This window comes from Artibeus jamaicensis, unplaced genomic scaffold (assembly GCF_021234435.1).
Source record: "Artibeus jamaicensis isolate MK-2021 breed Jamaican fruit bat unplaced genomic scaffold, CSHL_Jam_final contig_1132, whole genome shotgun sequence".
Taxonomy (NCBI): domain Eukaryota; kingdom Metazoa; phylum Chordata; class Mammalia; order Chiroptera; family Phyllostomidae; genus Artibeus; species Artibeus jamaicensis.
In genome coordinates this window covers 4,854,100-4,863,321 of record NW_026521221.1, presented here as the reverse complement: position 1 = coordinate 4,863,321, position 9,222 = coordinate 4,854,100, and the positions used below count along the sequence as shown (strand labels likewise).

Below are 9,222 nucleotides of genomic sequence, written 5' to 3'. Positions count from 1 at the left end.
AATGACTTTGCAACCTAATTGTAACAGGGAGCCCGTGGAGACTACATTTGAACTTTTTGAGGGTAGAGCACTGTTATTTTGAGGTTGAGTTGAGTTTTGGTTTATAAAGCAAGTGGCAGGAATTAGCCTTTAGGGGAACCTTTTTTTTTTTTGTCTTGGGAGTGATTATTTTGCTTTTAGTCATGCAGATTTAAATCATGGACCTCCCTACCTACTCTTTGGGGAGCTCTGAATGCCGTGAATTAATGTAAATGTACTTTCTTTTGACTAGGTGTAAAATAATTTTTAAGAATGTAAATTAAATATACTAGCACAATTGTATACCAGTAGACTTAAATATTTTTTTCCTTTGAAATCTGAATGGAGGTTGCCTGATGGACAAAAATGAATTTTTCTTCGAGTATTTCATTGTGCTTGTGAACAACTCTGCTGTTTATGAATGGTTTCCTTTTTGTTTTCCTGAGCACACAGCTAGACTATATTCCCTAGCCTTCTTTATAATTAGTGTCACAGTGTGATTGGTATTGGTTCTTGTTAAAAATATGTAAGTGGAAGTGATGTGTGGCACTTGCAGGGCAAGGCTGTCAAGAAGTGGCTAGGCTTCCATGGTCCCTTTCTCAGCGTCCTTGGTGGATGCAGTTGACAAAGAGTCTTAAGGCTGGCAGGCCAGGATGAAAGGAGTCTGGGTACCTGAACTGCCTCTCAATGGAACACTCCTGCAGACCTGGAACATTATCTTTAAACACTAAATAAAAAGAAGATAAACTATTTCATTGAAATTTTTATCTTTAAAAATCATTTTTATTGTTGTTCCATTACAGTTGCCTCCTCCCGCCCATTGCTCTCCCCTGCCCACCTGCCCCCTACATTTAATCCTCTCCCCCCTCCACTCTTGTCCTTGTCCATGGGTCCTTTATATCTATGTTCCTTGAAAATTTTTTATCTTACTTGTTACAGCAGATCACATTACCTACCCAAATAAAATAGTGTTCTTGTCTGAACACTTCTTCATATCAAACTGGGGAGCTGGGCTTCTATCACATAAACGCACATGCCCCTCTCTCCACTAATATGTGAGGAGGTGCCTGAAAAGGATCTGAAGTCGACTTGGCAGAGCGACACATGCGTTGAATTATTGCTATTTCACACATGGCATTTTTTTTGAGAGAATCATTTAGACATTAGAAGATTTTAGAATATTATCATTGGTTAATTTCTCTGGTCTCTGAGGTTGAGACACACGCAGTAGGTAAGGAGTAGAATCTTTCTCAAGGGAGTCCGTGACTCTACTATCAATCATTCAGGGATAAGAAAGTGAATCATAGATTAGGAAAGTTGGGATTTAGTTAGACCTGGGTTTGTGGGGTGGAGAGGCCTGAAGATTTTTATTGGAGGCTGCTGGGCTTGACCAAGCAATGGAGCCCTGAGGTTTTAGGTTGAGTTTAGCTTTTTGGGTTTTATGGCTGGGCTATTTTTTAAATTTTTAGTTTTATTATGGTAAGAACACTTAACATGAGACTTACTCTGTCAACAGATTTTTAAGTGTATAATAGAGTATTGCTGCCGGTAGGCACAATGTTGTGCAACAGATCTCCAGAACTCACTCATCTTACATGTCTGAAATTTTATACCTTTGATGGTCAATTCTCCCTTTTCCCCTCTTCCCAGCCCCTGACAACCACCACTTTACTCTTTATTTTTCTGAGTCTATCTCACGTACCTTATATAAGTGGAATTGTTTGTACCTATCCTCTGTAATTGGCTCATTTCACCTAGAATAGTGTCTTCAAGTTTCACCCATGTTGTCACAGATTGCAGGATTTCCTTCCTATTTTAAGGCTAAATAACATTCCATTGTATGTCTATACCATATTTTCTATTCCATTCATTTATCAGTGGACATTTAGGTTGGTTTCACTTCTTGACTACTGTGAATAGTGCCATATAAACATGGGAGTGCTAATGTCTTTTTGAGATTTTGATTTCAATTCTTGGTATAAACACCCAGAAGTAGGATTGCTGGATCATATGGCAGTTCTATTTTTATTGTTAGTTTTTGAGGAAACTCTATACTGTTTTTAATAGTAGGTGATACCATTTTGCTTTCCCACCAATATTGTAAAAAGGTTCTAATTTCTTCACATCCTTGCCAACACTTACTTTTTAAAAAAAATCCTCACCTGAGGATATGTTTTTTCTAATTGACTTTTCAGAGAGGAAGGAAGGGAGAGAGAGAGAGAGAAAGAAACATTGATGTGAGAAACGTGGATGGGTTGCCTCTTGGACATGTCCCAACTGGGGAAAACGGCAACCCAGATATCTGCTCCAATCAGGAATTAAACCCACAGTCTTTTGGTGTAGGGGACAAAGCTCCAACCAACTGAGCCACTCAGGGGTTGTTTTTTATTTTTTGATAATAGTCATCCTAACAGGTATGAGGAAGTAACTTATGGTAGTTTTAATTTCTATTTCCCTGATGATTTATGACATTGAGCATTTCTCACATATCTATTGGCTATTTGTATTTCTTCTTTGCATATAACTACATGTTCTAATAGCCACATTGTGTAATAGTTACACCATTCCTTAAGCTTTCACTGAAATATTTTTGAAAGTCACAAACTGGTTTCAGATATAAATGTGGAGAATTAGGGAGAGGGATGCTTACTTCCCAAGGTACTTTAGTGAGCACTAAAGTGGTGTGCACACAGGGTCATCCAGAGCAGGGGCAAAGTGTAATGTTAAGAAGACTGGAGTGGAAGGAAATCAGAGCTTTCTTCAGAGGATATGTGAGGCAGTACTCTGAGAACTCTTAGAAATAACTAGGGGATCCTCTAAGAAGGTTCTTTTCCTAAAATAGGCCAGCGGGATCTGTATAATTATCATTTGGATATGAACAGCATATTTTTATTCTGTAGTCATAGACTGGTGAAAATGCTGATATATGGATGACATAGTTAAGTTTTGACATATGTTTCATTTTTACTGTTCATATCAGGACTTTCTCCTAGTCATGCCTATTAATGGGAGTTTAAAGAGACAATAATGGACAGTGAGTTTGCCACCATCTCTATCATACAATATATCTTATGGAAAGGTGGCTGTGCAGGCTCAAGTACCAAATTTGATCAGAGACAACTGACTAACACTGAAGAAGGAGATGAACACAATAGCAGGGCCATTCAGTGCAGGAAGTTGAGAAACCTGCTTGTCCAATATTTACATAATTATTGACTTAAAAAATGTACTGGTGCCATTTTTGTTTGTCTTCTCTATTTGCATATACAATTTATTTTTTCTCTTGACTTTCTTGAAATTGGTTGGGATTTTTGTTCTATGTTTAATTGTATTTTATTTCTATGTTTTATAGTTATATATATATATATACATATATATATGCTCTATTATCTAATATTTTAGTCATTACTCTTGGAATTTAAAGATGTACATTTAACAAAGTCTAAGGTGAGTGGTATTTTACTCAACTCCCAAATGGTATGAGAATCTTCATATATGTGAACTCAAATTATGCTTCTCTTATCTTACATGTAACTGTGTCTAGTGTCTAACTCTATTTTTTATACTTCATGAAATAGATATTACTTTTTTATGCTTTCAATACTAGTTTAGATTTATCATATGTTGGTCATGTTTTTAGCTACAATTCTTGGATTTGAGACCATTTGTGATCATTTATTTCCTATTACAATACATTCTTTAGATGTTCATTTAGTAGGATCTTTGGATGGTAAACTTCTTCAGTTTTTGTTTTTCTAAATGTTTTTATTTAATTTTTATTCTCAAGAATAGTTTTTCCAGGTATAAAATTCTAAGTTTGAAGTGATTTCCTCTCAAAATTTTGAAGATGTTATTACACTATATTCTGACTGAGAAGTTAGTTTTTAGTCTAACTCATGTTACTTTGTAGGTAATTAATGAGTTTTTTTACCCCTTTCACTGCTTTAAAGATTTTTTCTTTGCCTATACTTTGTCTTATGTATGAACATTTTTTTCTATTTGATATTTATTGGACTCTAAGAAATTGTATCTTTAATTAATTCTGAAAATTACTCATACTTCCTGTCTTTCACTTTTATCACCCTTCCATTTCCTTGTATTCTCCTTTTGGAACTTTAATTAGTTATGTTAGAGCTCTTTGTTATAGCTTCTGAGTTTCTTAACCTCTCTTGGTATTTCTGAACTGAATTCCGAGTACTCTTTGGATATATCTTCCAGAAATAAATCTATCTTCACCTATGTCCAAACCACTCTTTGATTTATCTAGTGAGACTTTTAAAAGTAAAAAACCCAATTTTGTTTTCTTAGATTTGCATAAAAATAAAAAATATACTAGAGAATTCCCATTAATTCTGAATGCAGTTTCTCCTATTAATAACTTACATTAGTATATTTATTTATTTATTTATTTTTAATTTTTATTTATTTATCTTTAGAGGGGAAGGGAAGGAGCAAAGGAGAGAAATATCAATGCATGGTTGCCTCTTGTGTGTCCCCTGCAGGGAACTGGCCCGCAACCCAGGCATGTGCCCTGACTGGGAATCGAACTGTGATCCTTTGGTTCACAGGCCCGCACACCCTGCTGCTTCATTCAGCTGCACCTCACTGGGCTCGAAATTCATCTCATCCTCATCCTTATTCTGGCTCAGTTTCATCTCCTCCAGGTTATCCTGCTGTGTGAGCTCAGCCAGCTCCTCCCAGGATGTGTCCCTCCTCAAGAGCAAGATCTTTGGGCCCGCAGGGTCTGGCAGCACTTGGCCTCTGCCCGAAGCTGCTCAGCCTGCTGCTCCAGAGGCCTCCTGTCATTCATGCTTCTCTGCCCCTGGGCAAGGTCAGCCATGGTGCCCATGGTGCTGCCCACACCTTGAGCATCTACAAGGCCATGAAGTTGACCTGCATATTGTACATGGCCTTAATGCTTTGGCAGATCTGCAGCATCTTTTTCAATGGTGTCCTTGTAGCCATGCTGGACCTTGAAACTTCCACATCTGCTAGAAGGCCCTAGTCGTTCAAGGTTGTAGATCTGAAAACAGAAGCTGTAGATGGCTTGGGCGCAGTTAATCTTCCCCAGTTTACACTCCATGTCCACAAATCACAAGCACATCCTCCGGGTGTGCTTGTCTGACAATACCTCTAGGGCAATCTGGTAGATGCTAGAGGTCTAGGAGACTCCATGGATATCGGTCTCCCACTCAGTGTAATTATTGCGCAGGTCCTACTGCTGGGTGGACTCCACCACCGGAGTGACCACCAGGTACAATGCAATGGAATTCCTGCTGGGCCACATCCCACTCCTCCTCCAACAGTACATGCAGTGGGTGCGGGGTCTTTGGGTATTTGCCATCAGGGCCTGCTCAAAGAGATCCCTTGCGCGCTTACAGACATGCGCGTTCCAGCTTGCTGCCCTCTAGCGAGCGATGAATTTGGTGAGGTAGGTGTGCAGATGGACACATTGGGCCTCTTGAGTAGCAAGATGGTGCATTTGTATGCCTTAAAAGTCTTGAAGTACTTGTGCTCATCCAGGAACGTGGCGTAGTTGATGGCGATCTGTGGGTGTGGATCGACAGGTGCAGGATGCGGTCACACACAGCGCTGGTGGACTGAAAGGTGCTAAGACTTTCCTCCAGGTTGGCGAGCAAGAACCACACCTTCAATGACTTGTACACATGATTCCACATGGACTCTGAGCCACTGAAGTACTTGGCAAGGTTGGCGGGCAGTGTTGTTGCCTTCTGCAGCAGCCACAGCCCTCGTCATAATTCTCGTGGTAGAGCTCCAGCTCATCCTACTTGTATAACATGCTTGCTAGTCTATCCACCCTCCCCTTGGTGGCCTTCTTCAAGGTGATGTGGGCATCATCTAACAGCCTGTTGTCCTCATAAAACTTGGCAAACATGACCTATAGTGTCCGAGGTTTCTTCCGTAGTCTTGAAGGGGTCCAATGTCTTCACAGACATGTGAAGATTGATGGAAGGCCAAGAACTTGTACCACTGAGCAAGTGGTGTGGGTTTGGAACAGCAAGATGCTGTTGAGGAGGAGGGGCTGCTGGCTGATGAGCTGCTCCAAGTGGGCCAGGTCCACATTGTTCTCCTCCTCTGGCTCTGAGGAGGTCTCCATCTAATCAGTGATCATGTTCTCCTCTAACTGGGCATGGCTATTGAACACCTGGGTGAACTTCCACAGTGTCATCACAGCCGATGGACTCCTCTGCACCTCCCCGCCCCACTCTCCAGCCTTCTCAGATATAGTAGATGGTCAGCAAGCAGCAAAGCTGCCCTACTGTTGTTGAGAGATGGCACCTTTTCCAGGTTCTGGGAGATGAGGTTGCAGAGTTCATGCCACCGGTAGTTGGATTTGTGGGCCTTGGCCACTGAGCGCTCGTTTTTCACTACAGTGCCAGGCACTGTGCAGTCTGGTCCAGCTGGTCACTCATTATGAGATACTCTGTGAGGCTTTCTGTGTATTCAGGGCTCAGCTTGAGGAAGCACAAGCAGCCTTGCACAGCTCAGGTGTGAGCGCAGAAAGCGCAGGTACAGGGGCCAAGTACAAAAGTGCTGTGTGATGGGTGGTATCTGGAACACACAGTAGAAAGTGCGGCTAAGTGTGTGTATATGTGTGTGAGATGCGGCCCTGGTCCATTGGGAAGTGGCAGTAATCTAGCCACAGGTGTGGTAATTTGTACGTGAACACAAAGGCCCCCTCATGGCAGTAGTTGACCACTTCGCAGGGAGAATCAGTCAAACAACGTTGCTACACCTGTGTCTGGTGCACCTTTGGGGAGTGATGCTAGAGTCTGCAGCTACTGAACAGCAGCTTCAGCACCTGCTCATACAGCTATTTGAGTCTGAGCTGCCGGCTCCCTGGTTTGAACCGCATGTAGTGGAGCCAGCATTTGACAGAGAACTGGTTCCCCACAACTTCTTCCTCATCTGTGAAGTTCTCTTCTTCCAAGATGAGGTCTGGCTGCTCTGGCCCGAGAGTTGCATCATCACCATCATTTTCCTAGCTTGCCAACTACAGGCTGCAGTCACATTATGACTTTTGGTTTTTTATAGTCTTTTCTCTTTTTTATATTCCAATTTCTTTCCATTTTCTCAAAACAAATATATCTTTTATGATCCATATCTAATTCCAGTGCCTGAAATGGTTGGAGGTTTAGTGTGTGTGTTTCTGTGAATTTTGTTCATGGTGGCTTGTTTCCTTATCAGTATATGGTGCATTTAAAAATTATTCCTCTTAGGCGTAGGAATTCTGAGGCTGAGGCTGAGGGTGTATTTTCTCAAAGAAGACTATTAATTGCTTCTACCAAAGAGGTGCCTGAGGGGCCCTATGGACCTTATAGCACTTTAAACTATAGTGCTAAGCTTTTAGATTTTAAGTTTCATTATCAAGTGAAAACTTAATTTCTCCAGGTTATACATTCTTCAAAGAGATCTTTCTTTTGGAATATTCATCTAAATCCGTGGTTTTTGAGTCCACATTTATATCAAGTTGTCTTCAGTCTATAAATCTGCTCTCATAGTATTGAAGAGTGTCCCAAGTCCTACTATGCACTAAAGTGATTGGTCATGGGGCTCCCAGTGTAGAGTTAAAGCACAGGCCTTGTAGCCAGACTACCTGGATTCAATTTTTGCTTTGCTATTTGCTTAGCTTTGTGACTTTAACCACCTTGCATCTTCATTCCCTCATCCACAGAATTGGAGTATTTATAACCTGCCACATTGGATTAATAAGGGATTATATATTTGGCACATAGCACATTTTGTTGGTGTCTGCATATGATTCGAGGGCAGCTGGAAAACTTCAGTTCTCACTTAGCTGCCTGGACTTGTGTTTTATTTCTGGCCTCAGCAAATTTCTCTTTGTTGTAGGCTCACCTATTCATTTAAAATAGTTGTAACATTCAAGGTTTAGGGTTCAGAGAAGCATAATATAGGTAAGTAGAAAGCAATAGTGAGAGAGAGGTTTTTTGTTGTTGTATTATAGAGATTTGACCTTAAGCAATTATACAATAGAAGCTGGTTGAGAAGTTTCTGTAATCTTGGGTCTTATCTTTGCTTGGGCTTGGAGTGCACAGGGCAGGCGAGGGAGGTGGGATGTAAAGAGATAGACAGCAAGAACAACTTGAAACTCGCAAGCACAAGTAAGAGGCTATGAGGATGGACTGAAGACCCTCTTCTTTTGGTAGTATGGGTGTTCTTCAGGTGCCAGGGTGCTTTGTTACAGAGCTAAACACACACCTGGCCCAGGAGTCAGAGAAGGTGAAGGAAAATATAGGAGGAGACAAGGTGGAGTAGTTGATATAGTTGTTTCCTCTAGCCTAGGGTAAGTCAGCAGATAAGCAACATGTATGAGTTACAAAATGGTTGCTACCTCATTCCCCTCTCCAAATATCTCTTGTGATTCACTCTTAACTGGAATTACACAAGATAGGGAATTATGGGAAATATAGGTCAGCTCAGCCAAGTTGACATTTTACAAAGTCACCACAATAGTATTTTAAATATTTTGTAAGTCACTATCGTGTTATGTAGGGGGAGAATTTCAGGATTCCTATATTTGCCTTGTTGGTTGATACAGAATTCTTGACTACAAGATTTGTGAGGACAGGAAAATATATTTAATTGCTTTCTTTTGTACTCCAATGCCTAGCACATTTACTTTTACATAGTAGCATCTTAATATATATTGCTGAATAAATGGATGAGTATGATATTCTAGATATTATGGTAAGAGCCAGGGATACAAAGCTAAGACATATTCTTTTCTTCCCTCATGGAATGTGGAGTCTACTTAGATAAGACATGTAGAGATACATACATTAGAAATATTTATACATATACACAACCTTTGCCAACATATGGTGAACAATTAAGATTTAGCATAAAAATAATTTATGATAGTATTAAAATATGGCTAAAATAATTTTTAATCTAAAATTCTAGTTTTTAAAAAAATTTAGGATGGGAAGACAGATTTAGTAAGAAATATTATACATTCAATTTAGAAAAAAGGTTTTAGTATGAAAATTTCTGATTTTTAAAATTTCTCATAGAGGAGAACAATAATTGTGGCAGAGAGTGGCTGAATGGTCACCGAATCTGTTTTCTATCTCTCTTGTTTTTTTCTGGGCCCACTTGAAGACTATAGTTCCCAGCTTTTCTTACAATTAAGCATTCTCATATGTGTAGTGATAGCATAGA

At 40.0% G+C, this 9,222-nt stretch overlaps 1 pseudogene; it reads right to left on the bottom strand.

Moving 5' to 3' along the window:
- Positions 1-4,580: 4,580 nt before the first annotated feature.
- Positions 4,581-7,017, bottom strand: LOC128627425 (pre-mRNA-splicing factor SYF1-like; annotated as a pseudogene).
- Positions 7,018-9,222: the final 2,205 nt, after the last annotated feature.